This window comes from Bemisia tabaci, chromosome 8, assembly GCF_918797505.1.
Source record: "Bemisia tabaci chromosome 8, PGI_BMITA_v3".
NCBI classification, from domain to species: domain Eukaryota; kingdom Metazoa; phylum Arthropoda; class Insecta; order Hemiptera; family Aleyrodidae; genus Bemisia; species Bemisia tabaci.
In genome coordinates, this window is record NC_092800.1 from 38,493,582 (window position 1) to 38,502,639 (window position 9,058).

At 41.1% G+C, this 9,058-nt stretch overlaps 1 long non-coding RNA gene across 1 annotated transcript in view; it reads right to left on the reverse strand.

The window, feature by feature from the left end:
• LOC140225233 (uncharacterized) overlaps nucleotides 1-8,773 on the reverse strand; it is a 33,508-nt gene extending 24,735 nt beyond the window's left edge. The window contains exon 1 of the long non-coding RNA XR_011900378.1: nucleotides 8,538-8,773. This is a non-coding gene — a long non-coding RNA (uncharacterized lncRNA). The remainder of the gene's footprint in view (nucleotides 1-8,537) is intronic.
• Nucleotides 8,774-9,058: the final 285 nt, after the last annotated feature.

The window sequence follows — 9,058 nt, forward strand, 5'->3', positions numbered from 1 at the left end:
ATAGTACTTTTTCAGTACATTCCCAAAAAATTCAGTACCTCCTCAATAGAAAAATTCAGTACTTTTTCAATACCTCCATTTGACGAAATTCGAAAAATTTCAAAACTTTGAATATCTCGCTCAAATTGAGACAAAAATGACCAAAAATGAAAAAAAAATTCCGGATCTTTTGTTGAATTCTCTGCACTTCTTCAGTAATTCCGGACCCCCGATAAAAAATCTGTACTATTTCCGGACTTTTAGAGACCCTGTGGAGTTATTAGCTTTCAAAGTTTCCAAATTTTGTCCGACCTTTCCTATTGACTCGCTCCACCGTGCGGCGCGTTTCTGGTGCGTGCGTGCCGTGACGCAGCCCAATAAAACGCGATCCTCGAGCAGAACTCCTTCTTCCTTCCATAAATCAAGTTCCAATCTCCTTTTACCGATAGGCGCCCATCGAATGGATCCGAAACATGCATCGGGGGTGCATGTGCCGGGAAAAATTAGGGGGGCGCGGGCTCGTTTTGGATTGCGTTCAAAATGCACGCATCGACGAGCAGACCCCGGAGAGGGCGGAGGGGGGGGGGCGCACGCACTCCCGAGCAGTGTCCCGTGACGGCGCACAGTGGATCGAGTTAATAGGAGGGGTTGGACAAAATTTGGGAACTTTAAACGCTGATAAATCCATTTATACGAAAATTTGAGGTTCTAAAAGTGCAGGGTGTCTATAAAAAACAGGCTGGCCAAAAATCAGTACTTTCAGAGTACTTTTTCAGTGAATTCCCAAGAAATTCAGTACCTCATTGACAGAAAAATTCAGTACGTTTTTAGTACCTCAATGAGGAGATTCGGAAAATTTCAAAAAATTGAAATTCCCGCTCAAATTGCGACGAAAATGACAAAAATTAAAAAATTCCGGACCATCTTGCGGAATTCCGCTCTTCATCAGTATTTCCGGACTGCCCTGAAAAATCAGTACTTTTTCCGGACAATTCCGGGATTGGAGACACCCTGAAAAGTGGTTCCATTGAATTTCTCATTAAATTTCCTTCTAAAACCACCCCTTGAAAATTTAAAATGTGACGATATAAAGATCGAAATTTGCAGTTTTAGTTAAAGGTTTCATGTCCGACCTCTCTGATAGACTCGGTTCACTGTGCGCCGGTGGGCCGGGGGGGGGGGGGGGGAGACCCGCCCGTATAATCGCTCCCCCTGCCCCCCCCCCCTGTCGGCTGAGCTTTGCTCCCCATATTGGATTTTTCGCGCAATTTCCGTGAAACAACAAGTTGAGAGCGGCCATTCCTTCCTCCGCGGCGGAGAGTTTTCGGTTTTGGTGGAGCCTTTTCGTCTCAAACACGTTGCCAAATTGCCCTATAAGATTTTTTCAACCGGATAGGCCACCCGGTTAAAAGAAAGGATTTGGTGTAACGTCACAATATCGCCAACCTTCTAGCTATACATTTTTGAAGAAATAGTTAGTTAGTTAGTTTGATGGCAGGCGAGCATCTGCTTTGGCTATTTACGCCGAGTCCACAGGATTAAATTTTGAGTTTCGAGAGCTTAAAAAGTTTAAGAATGTCTGTGGTCACTTTCGAGTTATAGGATATTAAAGAGTGGGCGTTTGGAGGGAGATAATTTTAAATTTTGATGCGTGTAGCATGGGTTTTTGGGGAATATCGTAAAATATGGTTGATTACGGGGAGAATGATATATTATGTGGATATTTAATAAAATACAGATAAAAATATGAAGTGATATTTTTGCATTAACTGAGAAAATGTTTCCATTTATGTTCTCGGATGAGATTTACATGTATTCATTTTACATGCACTGTCAAACACACAAAAATGTTCTGATGATCTGGACCAAATTTAACAGAAACGCACCATCAAGTCGCATTTTTAAACAAGCGAGTCAGGAATATTCTAAAATTTAATTAGTGTCAAATTTATCCTATCAAAAATTGAAACCGATACACGAACCGATTTAAAAATCTGCGGCGACAGGAAGATCGAGGGTGTAAGGCTGGCAACTGTTTCTCCACAGGTGGTCTGCATGGCAGATATTAAATACAGCCCATTTTTCAAGGACTTCAAATCATTTTCCTGGCAAAAAAAATTTGAAAGTCAGATCCCGCATTATACATTCTGCTCTGAACCACCACAGACTTGATTTCCGAAAGCATGGATCTTGGTTTTACGCGGGAAACATTATCAAAATATTACCGCACAGCGTTAACCCAGAATAGAACACTGCCGTGCTGAGAAGAAACGCCGTATGAACATTCGAATGCTGCCAAATTTTCCCTGATGGACAATGTATTTTGGAGGAAAATCATGCACATTTTTTCTCAAAAGTGTCAGATATTTTAGATTGAATTGCGAATAAGATTCGCATGAGTTGAGATTTTCAAATTACTCAATAAATTTGTGGTTCGATCCAAGATTTGTGGTTTGAAAGAGAGCAGTGGAGGTTAGAAGTCGTAGAGCGCGAGGAAGTGCTGTATAGAGTCCCTTTATACTGAGAGTCAAGACAATTTGAATCCATTTCTGATTGGTTCCCGTATTTTAGGCCTCCACAGTGTCACAAACGGGAATAAAGATTACATTATCACCAATTGCAAAGATTATAATCTGGAATGGACCAGGGAATTACGGGTTCGGCAAGGAACAAACGGAATGAGAGGAGGAACGGAGAAAGGCATTTGAGAATGGGCCGATCAAAGATTACGAAAAACGTTCAATTTCTGTAATCTTTATTCCCGTTTGTGACATCCATGAGCCGAATTGTCTTGACTCTCAGTATAAAGGGACTCTAGTACTGTAAAGCGACTTATATGTTGTATGTATGTATGTATGTATGTATGTATGTATGTATGTATGTATCAATAAATTAATAGAACAATTTTACAGAAGTTCAAAAAACTAGCTTGCGACGATGTTTCCATTAAAAAATCGTAGCAAGGGAGGTTTTTTTTTTTTTTTTTTTTTAAACTGTTTTATATAATGTCATAACTTGTGCGAAAATATCGCTCTCTCTTTAAAAAATCGCTTATGTTTCCAAAAAAAATCCTATTTTATCAAAGGAAACTTGGCAACGCCTGAGGGTTCATACGGCGTTTTTCCTTAGCGCGGCAGAGTACGTCCAGGCGTCCAGGTGTTCCCGTGATTAAAATTCCAAAACTTTTTCTCGGGATTAGATATCGGAGAATTTTTTACCGCACCGGCTGCGCGCAACTGACCGGGCTGTGGGGAATAAATCTCGCATTAAGAAAGCGAGCGCAGGCTTGGCGATAGGAGCGAGAATATGTACTCGCCCATGCAGAAATTTTGGGAGTCATAAATAAATCGAAAATATGTGGCCGGAAAAGCCGCCCCGGGTGGAGGCATCTGGCAGTGCTTTTGAAAAGCGATGAGAGAGGTTCCGTCCTGCTTGTTTCAGATCCAGCGATTCAACGTTCAGCCAGAATTAAGAAGGGTGGAACACAACCCCTACACGGAAAAAAAAAAACCTTACCAGGGTGTCTACTAAAACAGGCTGGCCAAAAGTCAGTACTTTTGAAGTACTTTTTCGCAGTACCTCCTCAACAGAAAACTTCAGTACTTTTTCAGCACTTCCAATCAACGAAATTACAAAAATCTCAAAAATTTGAATTTCTTGCTCATTAATTGCGACAAAAAAGACAAAAATTCCGGACCTTTTGTACTTATTTTTTTTTGCTTGATTTCAGTAATTTTATTGCAGAGGATGTAAGTAGCACAATCTTATCAAAATGGGATTGCTCTTGATTTCTTTTGCAAAATGTACTTTTTTCAATCCAAATGCCTGATGATACATTCGGCATCGATGGCAAGTTAGAGGGAATCGAGTGACAACTCAATTATATCCAACTTCTAATTTTTCAAAAGTAATTTCCTTTTACAGCTAGTTAAAACCGCAGAGCTTTAATCGGAAAAATATCTTGCCGTCGCGAGGCCGAGTAACATGATTCGTTCGGACGTCAATGAGGAAAACTCTGGGTCTCCGAATTCCTCTCTCTCTCTCTATCTTTCCAGGAATCGCTCGTTGTTCACCCCTCCCTCTCTCTCGACGCTCGACGTGGCTTCAGCACAGAAACTCTCCACTTTAACGCGACGGAAAGAACGAAAAGTTTCACTTTTAGGGATTGAAAATTTCATGATAGACAGCAACAATGGAGATGTTGCATGTGTGAGGAATTTACGATTTGACCATTAATTCTTATGTAAAAGATCGCGAGAAACACGATGGTGCCACTGGTTTTCTCTGAAATCATCTCCCAAGCTCAAAAAAAGCTCTCAAGTTGAGGCCAAAATGGAGGGAATATCCCACCCTACCCTGATAGTCCACGTCTACATATAAAAAAACTCTCCATGCAAAGATAGGCAGCAAATACATTAGCAGTGATGCCGTGTTTTCAGTTATTTGAAGTCCCCAAATAAGGTGGCAGCCCTGTCAATGTATTTCCTCCCTATCTTTGCATGGAGTGTTTGTCTTGATGTAGCGGTAGACTGGCAGGATAGCGTGGGATATCCCCTCCATTTTGGCCTCAACTTGAGAGCTTTTTTTGAGCTTAAGAGTTGATTTCAGAGAAAACCAGTGGCACCATCGTGTTTCTCGCGAACTTTTACATTAGAATCAATGGCCAAATCGCAAATTCCTCACACATGCAACATCTCCATTGCTACCTACCCAAGTCTTGGTGGCAAGACGCAGAATGTGGACGGTGAAACTACCGGATCACGTATCTCGTTTCCGGTGTTTAAAAATCTCCGCCGTCGTTTTATTTTTTTGAAGGAGAACAAATCAATATCCTTTCTCGAGGATATCACAGAATCTTATTCGCGAAGAGAAGAAAAATCACGGAGGTTTTCAAAAATGGATGTTGAGTGGCTTTCAATTTAAAAATAAAGTGTGACAGGAAGTCTGCAACGTCGTAAACCGAGATACGTGATCTGGTTACACCGCTGATGTGTTACTTCCCCGCAATATCGTTTATTTTTAGGATTCTCCACATAAACGAAAACCAAAAAATAAAGTCTTAAGCTAGTGAGATGAAAAAATAAATTGCACCTCACTAATCCCTTCAAGGAATTCTCGAAAATTGATTTTTACAATTTTTGACCAGAAACCTCTTTCCTTCCGGAGTATTTCTCCGCAAAAAACCTCAATTTTGGAAATTTTAGGATAAGTTTTGCATGGGCCCCCTCCTTAAGCGTTTGTAGTCTGTTAAAATGTGTGTCTGTAGAACAATAGTGAGGCGTGAATGATCGATTATCGATACCTCTCCATTTGAAGCTGTGGTGAAGAATCGATTATTGAGGTATTCGTTGCGAACACCCTGTTAATCGATCCTTTTCCACAGGTATGTGGACGACAAATCAATCGATAAATCGCAAAGTACACTACTACCGTGCTAAAGAAGAACACCGGTTGAACTTTCGAGGGTTGCCAAATTTCCTTCAATAAAATGTTCATTTCTGAGAAAAGCTATGAATACTATATTCTCCCTTGAAATTTTCAGGACTTTCAGTGGAATTGCGATCAAAATTATCTGAAAAGTTGAAAGAAAAATACTCTTAATTTTACGAGGAAATTCGTGTTTTATCAAAGGGAATTCGACAACACCTGAAGGTTCATATGGTGTTCTTCATTAGCACGGCAGGCTAGGTCACTACTATAGAATCCCCCCCCCCCTCCCCCATGTAGTGGTCACCGACGGAGTTTTGCAGTGTGTTATATTTGCCAGAAACCGCGGGCGATCCAAAAACCAAAATTTGGCACACAGTGTATCTCACCCGAATGGACCACAAGACAAGGTACAAATTTCATCATTTTGATACATGTTTCTTAACTAAAATTTCACGTAGAATACGACGCGCACAACGAAAATTACCAAAATCAACTCCTTCCAAAGATATTTAATGATTCTTGATGCGTGAATTCAAACCACCCGCTCATGAAAACTCAATGCTCTGCGTGATTCACATCGTGCGCTAAACGTTATCATGACAGTCTCTGCGATATAAAAATCTGGCAACCTCAATCTTGACGCTTTGGCTCAGCTGTAGCAAATTGCTTATAGTTTGAACAACACATGGTGGGAAATGAACATTACTCGATTGAGAAGCTTGTTGAAACCGTTGTAGTGCGCGATTTGACTCACGTAGAGCTTTGAGTTTCTTGTCAGCGGGCAGTTCAAATTCCTCGTAACCAATGTGAAATAAAAACGTTAATATCTTCGTTTAGAGTTTGTTTCATTGGTTTTCGTTGCGCGAATCGTGCTCTACGTGAAATTCTGGTCAAGAAACATGTATCAGATTGCTTAAATTCGTACCTTGTCTAGTGGTCCATTGACAACTCAAGATCAACAACAGATTTATCCGTGGAGAGCCAATCAAAACTGGACTCCACAAGTCTCTACCTCCGTCATAAAGGGACTCTACAGGGGACAAAAAGGTAGATGACTGTTGCTGCCCATGAGGAAATGCTGTATCCCCGAGGGTACAAGGGATATTGCCACCGTTGACGGGACACTAGTTGGGTTCGTCCCCGGTTCTCTCCTCATATTATACGATTCCAACGAAAAAGTCAATGCTGATGCTTTATTATGCTCGCGGCCGGTGACAAAAACCTCGGACTGTCCAGCGATCGCATCGAAAATCGAACATTCGTGGACACGGCAGACACGAGAAACCAAAACCGCAAATGCCTTCCATCTCGTGAACCCTGGGATACACACATTATAACGGACATCGAAGCTCATGAGAAGAGGGACATGTTGGGTTTTGACGTGGACCGCTTCAACTATGATTCGAAGCAATTTCCCGCGGAGTGGTTCTCCGTGCGGTTCGTCACGGCGCACAGTGGATCGAGTCGATCAGAGGGGTCGGACAAGAATTTTTTGGCTAAAATTTCAAATTTTGATGTTTATTTCGTCACACTTTGGAGTTGAAAGGGTGCTTCCCGAAAAAATAGGTCACGAGGAAACCAACAGGACCACTTTCAAATTCTCAAAGTTTTGATTTACGCATAATGTCTAGAATTTTTGACCAGGCTCGTTCCCTGATTTTTCCCTGATTTTCAGGAGCTCATTTCCTGATGAGAAACCAAAATTTTCTCCTACTTCCCTTGGATTTTCTGGGGGAGAAAACTATAATGCTCCGGAGTTCCGTAAATTTAATACCGATTTTAATGCATCTTTAAGCCATTTTTTTTGGCGCACATTCAAAATTTTAATTCCGATTGCGTTCCTGATATTTATATTATTTAATAAATGAAAGCTTTTCCATTCGTTTGATGATTTGAGGCTTCAAAGTGTCAATCAGGAAGTCAATAATAGCGCTCAGTCGGATTAGACGGCCAAATTTGAAAGCAAAATGATCCCTAGGCGGTAGAAGAAGAGATTTCCGGTTTTTGGAACAGCTTCCCTGATTTGTCCATGTTAATTTTCACTCCCTGATGAATCCCGGGTTTTCCCGTTCTAGACACTACGGATTTAACGGAGTTATAAGCTTTTAAAGTTTACAAATTTTGTCCAACCTTTTATATTGACTAGGTCCACTGTGCGGCACCTCATCTTTCGAGGAGAAAAGAAGGAAAACACGTCTGTTTCCGTCCCTGGGGACCGCGCGTCGGGCCAGGGTCCCCGTTGCCGGGCTCCCGGAGGAGAGCGTCGAATTTCGCGAGGAGGGATTTCGGGTTCGGGAGATCGCGCCGCCGACGGCTTCATTATTTATTCATTCAAATTTCATCCAAATTCATCGCCCCCCCGCCTGCCCCCCCCCCCTCCGCGGCTCGATCCACGTGTGTAGACCCGTCGTCGTCTTCTTGACTGAAGGGGGGGAAAAAATGAGTTTTATATCCTCGGCATCGGCGGATACTTGCTGTGAATTTTCAATCGGACGGATTCGTGTCGCGTCGCGTCGGCTCGGTATGCTCCCGTGCTGAGGAAGAACAACGTATAAACCTTCAGGCGATGCCAAATTTCCTATAGCAAGATACGAATTTATTGGGAAAGTTGTGAGAATTTTACCTCCAATTTTTCAAGAAATTTTGTTCGCAATATTATCTAAAGTATATGTGTGTATTTCAAGAAAAATGAACATGAATTTCTACCAAAATAAATTTTTTTATCGGAGAAATTTGGCAACAATCGAATGTTCATACGGTGTTTTTCCGTAGCATAGCAGTGTAAGGACACCCGGTGGGTTAGGAGGGCGGTTTCTTCGCCGAGTTTCGGAAGGAAAATCCTTTGGATTTGCTTACAGCTATACAGGTCTTGAGCGGAACGGTGAGGTATTCACTTTTTTTGGCTCATCTTTTGGGAAGATGTGTGCTACAAACTGGTACTACAAACTGTGTACTACAACGTGGTAAAATAAGAAACAAGAGGTAGAGGCCAGTAGAAAAAGAAGAAAGAGAAGAGGAAGAATGAGAACTAGATGGAGATAAAGAAAAAGAAGGATAAGAATGAGAACTATACGAAGATGAAGAAAGAGAAGGATAAGAACGAGAACTAGGAAGTATCTGAAACTCACTTGTGATGTTTCAATCCATAAATAGCTTTTCCAATCATCGAAATTACTATTCTAGTATAAATGGCACAGGACGAGAACTGAGCTTACCTGAAACAGAATCGAAAGAATGATGAAGTAATTAAACATGACTAAAGTTGAAGACAGTTTCTAGAAAAGATATTTCAATATAAAAATCAATGATGGTATTCTTAACCAGAGGAAGCAGCCCACACGTGGTGAGACAAACACGACGCAATAACCCGCTTCAACAGTATACAAGAATAAACACTAAAAATGGGCATGACAAGGCTATAAAAAAAAAACTGTGAAAACACATTTATGATGTGTCAGACTAAATACATTCCCACTATCAACAGGAAACGACGCTGAAAATTTAAAAAAATAAAATAAGCATGCAACTGACTGAGGTAGGAATCAAATCTGTATTCGGATGTATTTATGCTAAAAGGAACTATATTCCACGCAAACCCTATGCACGTAGTTCCTTTTAGCATATAATAGTCAATTTGTGTGTTTATGTT